Genomic DNA, 14206 nt, shown 5'->3' on the forward strand with positions numbered 1-14206 from the left:
CGCTCTGCAGCAAACCTCTGCCTATTTCTGCAATCACAAGTTGAATCTCTTCCCTAAATTCTTCAATGTTATGTGGCTGTTTCTGCGAAACATCGTCCTTAACATATCTCCAGAAGTAAAAATCACATTTGGACTAGTCGGGGGACGGGAGATGCCAGGGATTTTCAGAAAACATTGAAAAAAGCCGTTTGCGAAAAATTTGTCGTAGAACGTCCATTGAATTCCTTGCGGTATATGTGGTCATTCCATTCTGCTGAAATCACGTCGGATTGAATTCAGTTTCGTCTTAAGTCAGGCAGAAAAAATATTGATCATCCGGATGTAACGTTCTGATTTAACAGTCAAAATATTTCTAGCATTATCTTGAACATAAACTAATAAGCATGCACAACAGATTCCATCCGAAATTCTTTGCCGAGAGAATCTAAATTTAGAAGAAAATTTCTCTATATCTGAGCTATTTTAGAAATCGGTATATTACATGAATAGTGTAATATGTTTTAGTTGATCTACTTCGACCTTACCCTGCACATATATTTTATTTCTAAAGTTAAAGTACAATTAATTTAAGTCTGTTTGATTTTTCATGAATAAAATATAAATAAAAACATGTTAATCCATTACAGACTGCATACACCGATTAAAAATCGAAATCTTTATGGCTATTCTTAATCATAAGAAATAACTAGAAATACAATTGAAGATAAAATGAGTAAATGTTGGATGATGAGCGGTGTATAATAGACGGCTCTGTGTGATTGCCGTGGGTGCGAATGTATGATCGTTTTTATCAATCAGTTTCATTTTAACGACACCAATGCTCGTCGGAAATAAGCTGTTTTTATCAAATAAATGACATTTCTCTATGTGGCTCGAAACAACTTTATTGACAAACGACTTGTGTGACAGGCGGTAGAGAGAGAAACCGATTTTAGAGTGCGTCTTTCCTCTTCTCTGACCTCCCTCACTCTCGTAACTCAAAACAAAAATATTATGATTTGGGCCTATTGTTTCTTTGTTTACCATTAACTTTTCTAACTATGTTCAGAGTCTGGCCAGTTTTATCACTTGCTCTTTTTGGGAAACTACATCCCCTCCAGGAAATTTGTTGCATTAATTTTCAGTTGAATTGATTTCGATATATGCCACCCCCTTATTTAACACAACTAAATATTAAACATTAAAAAATAAGATTTTGGTAAATGTTAATTTTAATTTTCATCTGAAGTTGCAATGCAATTCTTTTTAAATTTCTAAATCTCCTCATCATTAAGTCAGGCAGAAAAAATATTGATCACCCGGATGTAACGTTCTGATTTAACAGTCAAAATATTTCTAGCATTATCTTGAGCATAAACTAATAAGCATGCACAACAGATTCCATCCGAAATTCTATTTTATATAAATCGCTTATTATATTATCTTGACAGATTTTTATTTAATTAATAAATCTCTAACACAGGGATATCGTAAATGTCACTTTCAAAATAATAATTTGGTAAATAAAAATGAAAATCAATCGTCATTGTTTAAAAAAGGAAATCGAAACAAAAATGTTCATAAATATTTTCTATCTAAAATAAGCTTTAGTTTAAAGGTGTGTAGAGTAAATGGAACAAATTTTAATATAAAAAGTGAGATGATAACATCGGAGTTTTATGTTGTAAATAACGCGATAATAAGCATTGAAGCCTACCGCAGAATGACGTGTCGTCGTGATCGTCGGTTCACGGAAAATTGTAATTAACTCTACTATCCGACTGCATGTTATTTCAATTCAAACGGGTAATTGCAATGTAATTAATCGTTGAAATCAATGATATAAAGAAAACTGCAAATCAAATACAAATGTGGTTTAAGAGTATTAATTAATATTAATACTCTTAAACCACATTCATTAATACTCTTGTATCACATTCACTAATATTCTTTACCACATTCACTAATACTCTTGTACCATATTCATTAATATTCTTGTACCACATTCATTATTGTTAGAGAATGGAGAGAGAGAGAGAGAGAGAGAGAGAGAGAGAGAGAGAGAGAGAGAGAGAGAAGGAGAGTGTGAATTATAGTGTAGACACGTTGACCGGAAGGCAAGATCAGATGATTGGATTGCGTGTGAGTCATGTGATCAGGTTAGCTGAATCGAAGAGATTTGGTTGGGACTTGGAAGAGAGCAGACGGCTTCGCCGTTGTCTCCTCCCCTTTGGTGAGGGGAAACGAACGCGGACGTGGTAGAAATAAGACCTAGAAGAAGAAAACACAGGCCAAATTCACTTCCCAATCTTCTGCGAACAAACTGGAAGGTGAATAAACAAAACTATAGAACCAATTTCTTGTCTTGGAGTGAAATAAATCTTCGTCCCAAAAAACAGGTATCAAGTCTCCCTCCCAGACGAGATGTTCTAGATTGACCAACAAAATGGCAGAAGGTATGTTGAAAATACATGACATGTCACACACATATTCACACTTAACAGCATATGAACATATGTAATAGAAAGACCACTAGACGATCACACACACAACATTAACTCTGATAGATAATCAAACACTCAACCTTTATGAAGAGACAATACAACAAACGCTCATTTTATGATACGACAACGTAACCTTATTACTATTTACCACATTCATTAATACTTTTGAACAACATTCACTAATACTCTTGTACTACATTCATTAATACGCTTGTACCAAAATAATTAATACCCTTGTACAACATTAACAAATACTCTTGTACCACATTCATAAATATTATTGTATAACAATCACTAATACTTTTTTACCACATTCATTAATACTCTTTTACCACATTCATTAATATTATTGTACCACATTCATTAATATTATTGTACCACATTCATTAATACTCTTGAACCACATTCAGTAATACTCTTGTACCACATTCACTAATACTCTTGTACCACATTGATAAATATTATTGTACCACATTCACTCATACTCTTGTACCACATTCACTCATACTCTTGTACCACATTCATAAATATTATTGTATAACAATTCACAAAAACTCTTGTACCACATTCATAATTACGCTGGTACAACAATTACTAATACTCTTTTACCACATTCATTAATATTATTGTACCACAGTCATTAATATTATTGTACCACATTCATTAATATTATTGTACCACAGTCATTAATATTATTGTACCACAGTCATTAATATTATTGTACCACAGTCATTAATATTATTGTACCACAGTCATTAATATTATTGTACCACATTCATTAATACTCTTGAACCATATTAATTAATATTATTGTACCACATTCATTAATACTCTTGAACCATATTAATTAATATTATTGTACCACATTCATTAATACTCTTGAACCAAATTCATTAATACTCTTGAACCACATTCATTAATACTCTTGTACCACATTCATAAATATTATTGTACCACATTCATAAATATTATTGTACAACATTCACAAATACTCTTGTACCACATTCACTAATACTCTTATACCACATTCATAAATATTATTGTACCTTATTCACTCATACTCTTGTACGACATTATTAAATACCCTTGTACTACATTCATTAATACTCTTGTATCACATTCATTCATACTCTTGTACCACATTCAGTAATACCCATGTACCACATTAATTAATACTCTTTACCTCCTTAACTAATACTCTTTGCCACATTCATTAATACTCTTGTACCACATTCATTAATACTCTTGAGCCATATTCATTAATACACTTATCCCACGATCACTAATACTCTTGTACCACATTCATTAATAGTCTTATACCACATTCATTAATACTCTTGTATCACATTCATTAATACTCATGTACCACATTCACTAATACTCTTGTATGACATTCATTGATACTCTTGTGCTACATTCACTCATACTCTTGTACCAAATCCACTAATATTCTTGTAGCACATTCAGTAATACTCTTATACCACATTCACTAATACTCTTGTACCAGATTCACTAATACGCTTGTACCACATTCACTCATACTCTTTTACCACATTCATCAATACACTTTGGCACATTCACTAATACTCTTGTTCAACATTCGTTAATACACTTCTAATACATTCATTAATACTCTTGTACCACATTCACTAAAATTTTTGTACCACATTCACTTAAATTTTGTACCATAATAACTAATACTCTTGTCCCACATTGATTAATACTCTTGTGCAACATTCACTAATATTCTTGTTCCACATTCTGTAATGTTCTGATGCAACATCCATAATACTCTCGTACCACATTAATTGATACTATTGCACCACATTCACTAATTCACTATGTCTGCGTTCACCAATACTCTTGTACCACATTCACTTATATACTTTTAACACATTCACTAATATTCTTGTACCACATTCACATATACTGTAGTGACACATTCACTAATACATGGTTCTAACATTTTTTTACATGGGAGTCACCACTTATCAAGGCGCGAAGGCCACTCACGGATAAGTGTTATTGCATGTACAGTAATCAATGAGATAGTATTGTAGTAATCATTAGTATTGGGGGTTTTGATATAGTGTCTTACTTAAGGGGGCGGTTTGTCAGGAGTTTGTTTATGTTGGACTTGAAGACGTCCAAGTTGTAGTAAAACGAAGCATGCAGACATACAAATACATGTTACGACGCTAACGCAAGCAATCCTCTCTGCTTTTAAATGCATATACAGACACTAACGCCTGTAAATTCACACGTACAAATGTATCAAAATGTATTTATATTTTTACATATACCGTATACTGGGCAGGAGCTGCTAAAAACAACCTATCCTGCATTAACAGAGTACAAAATAGACTTCGTGATTTAGTGGAGGATGCCCTTTTCTCTTCCCTGCAACCTCTCTCTCCCACAGAAGAGACATTGCGAGTCTGTCTTTGTTTTATCGTCATTTCCAAGGCAGGTGTTCGTCTGATTTCCAATCCCTCGTCCCCCCTCGCCAATCCTTCACGAGAAACACCCGTCTGGCTGAAACTACTGTCAATAATTTTCCCCACTCTTCATCTGTGCCTAAATCCAAACGTAAATTCCATGAGCAAAGCTTCTTTCTTAGAACTGCACGCCAGTAGAACTCTCTGCCGCTTACCTGTTTCCCACCTGACTACAACTTGGACGTCTTCAAGTCAAACCGCCTCCTTAAGTAAGACACTCTATCAAAACCCCCAATACTAATGATTACTACAATACTATCTCATTGATTACTGTACACGCAATAACCCTTATCCCTGAGTGGCCTTCGGGCCTTGATAAGCGGTGACCTCCATGTAAAAAAAGAGCAACCTAAAAAATAAAAGCGAAGATAGGACTGCAATTATTCTACTAAGAGACTTTAAATCACTCAGTCAGATTTTAAGTTAGCGCACTCCATGCCTATGTACAGTGCACCAACTCAATCCGATTGCGTACAACTACACAGAAGCTGGCGGTGTGTATCAACCTACATCTAAATAGTGAAAGTGTAATCTTTTTCGCATCTAATTTTCAGTTTATCCAATTCTTAAATCACATCGTTATCAGATGCACCACCATTCACTATTTGTAAGCGAGTCCGCATTATTATTCTAGTTACGGTTAAAATGTAGTGAAAATCACTATTCATTTCTCCCGGAGCGACGTCCATGCTACATCTACGTGAACTAACTGCTCGAGTAGAATTGTTGAGATAATTCCCAAATCACAAAACCTTTTTGCAATTGAAAAAGGCATTCTTGATTCTTTTTTTCTTCATTTTCGCTGCAGCACAAACAATAAGGAATGGTTTCGATAGCAATCTGAGCAAATGGCCTATTGATTTACGCCGACCTTCAATCAAGTGATTATGAACGAAGTTGGGGAAATCGACAAGATCGCACGTGGCCATAAGATCAGCATACCTGTCTAACCCTCTAGTTCCTCCCACCCTATCTATCTTAGGATAAAGAATGGTATTCAAAGCACCCATTAATATGACCTTTCCGGGTCACCGGCAACCAGATGTGAACCCTCAGTGATCCCTAATGGAGATCTCCTTGTTACATATGCGTCGTGCTCGTTCTTCATGGGGAATTCTTCGCAGGATCTCTCGGTGCAACAGGATTTCGATGATAGATTTGGTCGAAGTCGATCTCCCCTTCGGGTTTATATGCCGCTGTCACGCTGGAAATGAATAGATTTTCATGGACGCAAAAGAAAGACAGCCTCAGATATATCTATTTTACTCCGTTAATTCAAGTTAGATATACAAAATATGATATACAGTTATATACAATTGTTCAGTTGTTGATTTTTAACAAACACTATTGAGTCCCAATTAGATGTAATTTCTTTCAGTTTTTGCGGTGGTGATGGACGGGAAAAGAGGTGGCGACGGCTCTTCGATTAGGATTAGGTTCGCTCAGAACTCAGCTTCAACTTTCTCCAACTAACTTATTTTGGCGCAGAGATTCACTTATGTACAGAGGTATCAGGGTAGGGTAGATTGCTCTCTAGGCCAATCACCAATAAGTACATCATCCCAAGGGGATTCTCGATTCTCTGCATGCACCTGCGAATCTGCGAATGCTTGAAGATGTGTTTCTCACGATCAGGAGAGGTTAACCCCGTGACCCCTCGTCTAACATCAGAAACGAATTGTATTTTGTTATATTTCTCAAAATGATATCAAATTGTCACTTTCACCAAACAATCAGATTTATATGTCAGTTTTATAAGAAAACTAGACTACCCGTGACCCGTTGAGTCAGTATGTTATATTAGCTATGGAATGTATGAGCGTAACACTTGTGACGTAAAGAAAATAGTTTGTTTTTTTACATAACAGAAACATTTCTATGAAAGTTATATTAAAATGAGAAAAAAATATAGATAGATTTCTATGAGTCATTCTGTTTATTATTGTTTATTTTTGAAAAATAAAAAACTTACAACCATTGAATTATAAGTTGCATTAAAATAACTTAAACGTAATACGGAAATGAACGATGTAAAAAAAATGCAGAAAATATTAACAATTGTTTATTTGGATAATTTAAAACGCAAAAAAAATTAGGCCGCTGAAAACGTACACAGTAAAAAAAATACGTTGTCAACAGGTCAAAGTTGATCTATTTGTGAGAAAAATGCGACAGTATAGTTGTAATATAGAATATTTGCAAAACATCCCCTAAGGGGGCAGTATGTTGTATTAGCTATGGAATTAATGTATGAGCATGACACTTGTGACGTAAAGAAAATGTTTTTTTTTTGTGACACACCAGAAACATTTCTATGAAAGTATATTAAAATGAAAAAAAAATATAGATAGATTTCTATGAGTCATTCTGTTTGGAGTAGTAGTAGGGAAAATACATGTCAACCAGTAGTAGTAATAGTAGGATAAGGAAGAGGAGGTGCAGTAGTAGTAGTAAGAGGAGGAAGAGGAGGCGTAGTAGTAGTTGTAAAGAGGAGAAGTAATAGTAGTAGCAAGAAGATGAGGCAGAGTAGTAGTAGTAGTAGTAGTAGTAGTAGTAGTAGGATATTGCGCAAGCAAACAAGCAAACAACCAAGAACGACAGAGTTTTAGTATTATATAGATAATAAAATTCATAACTTAATTCTTCCTTTCAGTAGGGTCAACCGCCGCTACCCGGGCATATAATAATGCTTTACAAATAACGCAAACATGGTTGCCCGGCTTTCTCCAGAGTTTCGGGAGTGTTTACCTCCCCCAAATGTGTGTGCATCTTCAGCAGTTACGAGCAGTTACGAGCAGCAAATCCCACATTGCGAAGTTTCAGCGGCAAATATGAAAATATTTTGCAGGAATCTTTAGATCCAAAAGAAACTGGCATGTTTAGAAATTCCAACGATGCCTTTCGTCATAGTGTCAGTTGTCACTAATGGCACAACTCTGTTAGATACTGTCTACACCTAACATAACGAGGTCTTAATGACAGTCAGTAAGTTCTTTGTAATTGAAGACAGAGAGGTTTCTATAGGCCTAATGTGATATCTGAGTGATCCGATGCTGCTCTCGTCTCTTCACTGATAATGATTGTGACAGGGTAGAAGTTTCTAACGCTGTTTTAAGTGTAACTCGACCGATTGGAAGAGGAGGGACAACTAATCGGATTTTAACGACGGCGGAAGAACATTCTATGAAATCAAAAAGGAGCAGTTGGTGTCACCAGTCCAAAGGTCAAAAAACCATAAAAATAATTTGTTTGTATCTAAACATTTTAAATGAAAATAAACTCTATTTGATCGGAATATCTTTTAATGGGGGTGGGTGGTGGAATATCTTTTAATGGAGGGGGTAGTGAAAGGCGAATTGTTCGTTGTTCCTGATATTATCGTTCAAGTGAAGGGGTTCGTGCAATACATATTAAGTAACCATAATACTATTGCTAATGACGAATGATACCTGAAAACATTTTAAATATTTCTTTGTTAGAAATTATAAAAGAAGTTATCGTTTTTCTTAAAACTAGCATATGTTTCTTTGTTTATAAAAATGGCGCATTTTCTCGCCTATTTTTTTAGACGTTTCACGTGGACAATGGAACATGTCATTTATTTTTAATGTTAAATAAATAAATGCGAAAATTTTGTTTTACTTATACATATTATATTTACACATTTAAACAGTTTATGCTTATTTAATTCTATGTAATATATTTTCATTTGTCATGATACATTTCTCCCACGCATTACCTCCTATTCTTTGATTTTTTTCCAGAATATCAACTTTTTAGCATTACCTTCTGTTTAGTGAGAGCGTAGAGTTACTATCTCTTCTGTTGTCATGATATTAAGCTCTCAGGTAATGTTCGTTCTTCATATTATGCTTTTAGTCATTTAATGTAATTCGGTAGGATAATTCTCTTTATTCTGTATGAAAAAAAGGCGTGTAATTTTACTATTCAATTTGTAACGAAAATTCAGACAGACGATGAAAATCAAAATGTAAATATGACCGATATACTTATAGATATGCTTGAAGGCTAAGAGACATTGAAAATTTCAGGATTAGTATATGTATATATATATATATATATATATATATATATATATATATATATATATATATATATATATATATACAGCATTTGAGACTTTACAGGACCGGTCGCCACAGTCGATTGAAAATTTCTTTGAACGACTAAAAGTCGTAAATCACTCGCCCGCCAGTCGATAATATTTATTTAAATAAAGAAACGGGAAAAACGCATTTATTTTACGACTTTCAAATATGCGGTGACTTAAAATGGCCTATGTCTCATCATTTGTGAATTCTTTCTTCTCTATCTGTGAGACCGTTGGAATATCGTATTCAAAAAAGAGTGGTCACGCTAAAGGTCAAAAAGAGGTCAAATTTACACATTCGGACGAACATTTGAAACAGGAGAAAAAACGCATCGTTCCGTCAAGCATCCGCAGAAATAATTCTTATTTCTATGGAACAATATTATGAATGATGCTATATAAAGAAACTGGTGTTGTATTTTAACGTTTTGTTAAATATTTACTGAAATGTTTGCAGTAATAAAATAGTTGATTTACAAGAGTTAAACAAACATTTTCTTGTTAGATTATACACACAGTAATTGTTTGAATTGTTGTAAAATTATTTACTATTATTGACTGAAACAAAGATATAAAGTCGGACGAGTAAAACTATTTTGGGGGCGAGTAAATTTTCCCTCACACTCGACCGGTGGTCGAGTGATTTTTTTTTTTAAATCTCAAAGGCTATATATATATATATATATATATATATATGAAAATAACTTTGACCGGACACTGAACACTTACAGTTGGAGACAGAATGTCTGAACACCAACAACAACAGAATGTCTGAACACCACTCTAAAAAACATATTTAATATCAGCGGAGGCAATTCTACAAACTCCCATTTTAAAGAAAAACTTTTTACGAAAATATATGAAGAGAGCACACCCAAAGCTCGAAACGCGTTATAAAAATATTTTAAAATAAAAATATGATGAAAACCTTTAAAAAAAAACCCACAATTGTTGATGGCTACACTCTTTTAAATATACATTTTTTCTCTCGTTGGAACTACACAACCATCACTATATATATATATATATATATATATATATATATATATATATATATATATATATATATATATATATATATATATATATATATATATATATATATATACATTCAAAACACGATTCATTATCTTTTAGTTCCTATTTACTTGACTCTCCACGAGAGCAAAGTTAGACACAAGGTCGGTTTTTAATGAAGGGAAAATCCAGGAAAAATGGGCACTCTGGATATGAACAAAAATGAAAAAAATATCTGGGTCATGAAGGATTTCTCTACCACTTACTGAGAACAGAAGAGGTGAAGTGTAGCATCATAACATATACTACACTTTGTTCCTAGCCAAAAGGCCAAGTAAAGCTATCTTTTAGTCATGCAAGAAACCTGGCTTAATATCTATTATACAAAAGACAAAGTCTGTTAGTGCGATTGTATGTATGTATGTATGTATGTATATATGTGCGCGTGTGTGTTTGTATGTATGTGCGCATGTGTGTTTGTATGTATAGTAAAAGTTTCAAAAAATACAAGACGGATCATCACGAATATGTTATCGACCGGAAGAGCATGATCCAGATGTATGATATCTAATAATTAGAAAAAATCATCAATTCAAAAGTTATTTTATTTGAAGGGGGCAGACAAAAACCTTGCTTTCAACGCCTTTTCTTAACAATTACCATCTACGCATGCGTGAATGAATAAAGCATGGATTTGCAACGTTATTAACATCGTTGCAATGGTAGCGTACTAGCGCGTTCGCTTACGGCATTCGCCTTTGAGGTTCGCACAGAGCAGTGGTCATTTTTTTTCTTTTACTAACGCAATCAGCAATCATTTTTTAAAGCATAAGAAAACGTTTATTTTGGTTTAAAAAAACATGTGCGATTTGCGAAAATAACTGTTTAGTTATCTTTAAAAAAGTGTTATTTATATTTTAATTTTATTTCTATTTAATTATTTTTAAACATTTAATTTCAGTTTGTTTTATTTTTAAGTTTTTCTCTCCTATCTTTGAAGGAGACATAAAAAAATCTGAAGTTTACGGACCGTGCTGAGATTACATCTCACAAAGTAACACGGCCGTTGCAACGGACCATAAAAAATCTTTCTAGACTGAGGCAGAATTTAAGAAAATCACTTTGCACGAGATAGAAGTAGCATAAAGTCATCAAAATATACTTAATAACTTAAGAATTCCGTCTGCCCTTTCTATGCCGTAATCTTTTGCTTATCTCCCCTTCTCATCACCTGATTGGGGAGTAGAACTGTCGAAAAAATCTGGTGATCGGCCGGTAATCAGATACTGCTACCCTTATACATGCAGCTTCAGCGATTACATTTTCGTGTTTTTATCAGTTTCTGAGAAGAATTTTCAAGTTAAATCAAAGTTTCACCGTATCTTTTGTTTTTGAAATTGTTTCATTAAAGTAGAGTAAATAAACCTTCATCCATATACCCGAAAAAGGGTGGAGGTAGAACTGTCGCATAATTTACAAGAACATTTTATCGACGTTGCCTATGGTGGAATTGACGAATAGTAATGAAAAAGGGTTTAATATCATTAGTATAGCAGGTATGTCCAAACGAAAATTCAATTTTTCTATTTATAATTTGTGAATTCAGGCAACGTCAGATATCTTTGCTAGTATATATATATATATATATATATATATATATATATATATATATATATATATATATATATAATTTCTGAATTTTGTAATGTAATAAATAATTCACTGAAATAGCATTCAACAAATTCGAATAAATTGTGGCAGCAGTTGTTACCGACGGATCACAAGTACTCCTAGTATCTATCTATCTACCTATATATATATATATATATATATATATATATATATATATATATATATATATATATATATATATATATTTCACCTGTAAGAATTCGTTAATTAAAACATGAAACTATCAATTCTGAAATATATATGTCGAAACATATCCATGAGTACGTCAGTCACATTTAAATTTTATATAGCATTTTTTTCGTCAGTAAGCCTCTAAGTTTTGTTCGTTTGTGACGCTTTAAGTTTGAAATAAAATGTTTGTTGTTAAACGCGCAGATTGAATTGAAGCATCTTAAGACGACACGCACTTGTTTCTTCTTCTAACTTTTTTTCGTTCAGGAAAGGAATGCAAATAAGCATCCTTCCCCACCCCCATCTTTCAACTTTCTTAGAACGACTCATCAAGAACTCTCAACAGGCCAGTCAGCGTTGGACAGTTGACCACTACTTGTCACTTAGCCTGTAGTAGCTTCAACAAAAAGCATAAAAATAAACAGGGCTTAAAAACAGCAGCGAATATTCCAAGGAATAAGAGACGGAAGTATTTACTATTATTATTATTATGATCTGCCTCAATGATATGTGATATGTCCTAACTATATGTGATGTGCCTACACAAAAACGAATATTCTAAAGATGAGCGACATATCTACGCATTTAAACGATACACTTTCTCTTTCAATCTTGACGGTTAAAAGATAAACATTACCGAGAAACAAACTTATGAATCGAATTGAAATGTTAGGCAATATCATAAGTATTGTCAATATAATTGACTTCTTGCCAAACAGTTTAATTAAATTGTTATGTATTTGAACTGCTCGCGTGCGTGCACATATGTATGTATGTATACGTATGAATGTTTATATGCGCATGAGTAAATAAAGTCTGTATTGTCATATGCGTGAATTAGATATGATGAGATGTTGTTTGAAAGTCTTATTTTGAAGCGATAACAGGCATGTTGGGCTTTTTATCTTACGGATTATTATCCATCATCATCATCACTGCCGTCGCCGCCGCCGCCTCTTCTTCAAGCACGACGACTACTGTCCAAAGAAAAGCTTCACGAGTTTTAGTAAGTACAATCACTTCTTTTAATACATTTACCCTTCATTAAACACTCTATCCCTTTTCCATTAACAATGACTGTATACACAATTGAAGCGTTACATTTACAACGATTACTAACAGACCACAAACCTTGTCCAACTATTTATTATAGAAATTAATTTATTGTTGGTTTGTTAACCGTCGTTCAATCATTTTATGTCGAAACCTTATGTTTAGTGTTGGATAGTTTAATTTATTTTGTAGGCGAACATTTTGTAAAGCATTTATATAAAACTTTATGAGACCTGAAAGGTTCTATCAGAAGACTTGTTCATATATATATATATATATATATATATATATATATATATATATATATATATATATATATATATATATATATATATATATATATATGATATAAAGCTGAATATGTGCGTGTGTGTGTGTGTGTGTGTGGTCACGAATAGGCTCCTATATGGTTGACTATTTTAAAAAAACTGATTACATATAATGATAGAAGATGTATCGAGACACAGGAATGGGCATGTTTGATCTGGCAGAACGGTGGTTCATTAAAATTGTGGGGTCTGCGTTCGCGCCTGGTCCACAAAGTATGGAAATAAAAAATGCATAAATTAAAAAAAAAAAAGCGTTTACAAGTGTTTTTGATATAGATGTACATAAGAATACTTTGATAACTATGTTTTAACTTAAATAGAGATGGCATAATAAAATTGTGGGGTCTGCGTTCGCGCCTGGCCTCCATAGAATGGAAATAGGCTCAAACTTTAATAAAGACTTTTCATATCTATCTGCGTAAGTATACTTTGATAATTATGTTTCAGTTTGAAGAAATATGGTATAATAAAATTATGGGGTGTTCGTTCGCGCCTGACCTCCATAGAACGGGAATATGTCACAAAGTTCAACAAGATTTTTTTAAAATAGATCCACAAAATATTATGATAAGTGTTTCAGTGTGAACAGGTATGGTATAATAAATTATGGGGGGTTATCTATTTTATTTTTACTTTCATCATATTTTGCTTTGGTTTTGATACCCCCAAAGCCGAAGCTATCTCTTTACAACCCTTCCTTTTCATAACCTATCATACTTTCATAAACCAGAGTCCATTTTCTGAAGGCTGTTTTTGTACCCAGTCAACGACCGATACTTTTGCTAGTATATATATATATATATATATATATATATATATATATATATATATATATATATATAGCTGTACTAT

At 33.2% G+C, this 14206-nt stretch overlaps 1 protein-coding gene across 4 annotated transcripts in view; it reads left to right on the forward strand.

Annotated features, from left to right (window-relative positions):
- Positions 1-12290: 12290 nt before the first annotated feature.
- The window catches only part of LOC145287834 (Na(+)/H(+) exchanger beta-like), a 1099100-nt gene continuing 1097184 nt past the window's right edge, over positions 12291-14206 (forward strand). For 2 of the 4 annotated variants that reach the window (XM_080135700.1, XM_080135702.1), the window contains exon 1: positions 12291-12978. The gene's annotated coding sequence lies outside the window, so the exon portion shown is untranslated. The remainder of the gene's footprint in view (positions 12979-14206) is intronic. The other 2 variants (XM_080135704.1, XM_080135705.1) reach the window with 1 other exon arrangement.

This window comes from Euprymna scolopes, chromosome 11 (genome assembly GCF_053919585.1).
Source record: "Euprymna scolopes isolate OS-2025 chromosome 11, ASM5391958v1, whole genome shotgun sequence".
NCBI classification, from domain to species: Eukaryota; Metazoa; Mollusca; class Cephalopoda; order Sepiida; family Sepiolidae; genus Euprymna; species Euprymna scolopes.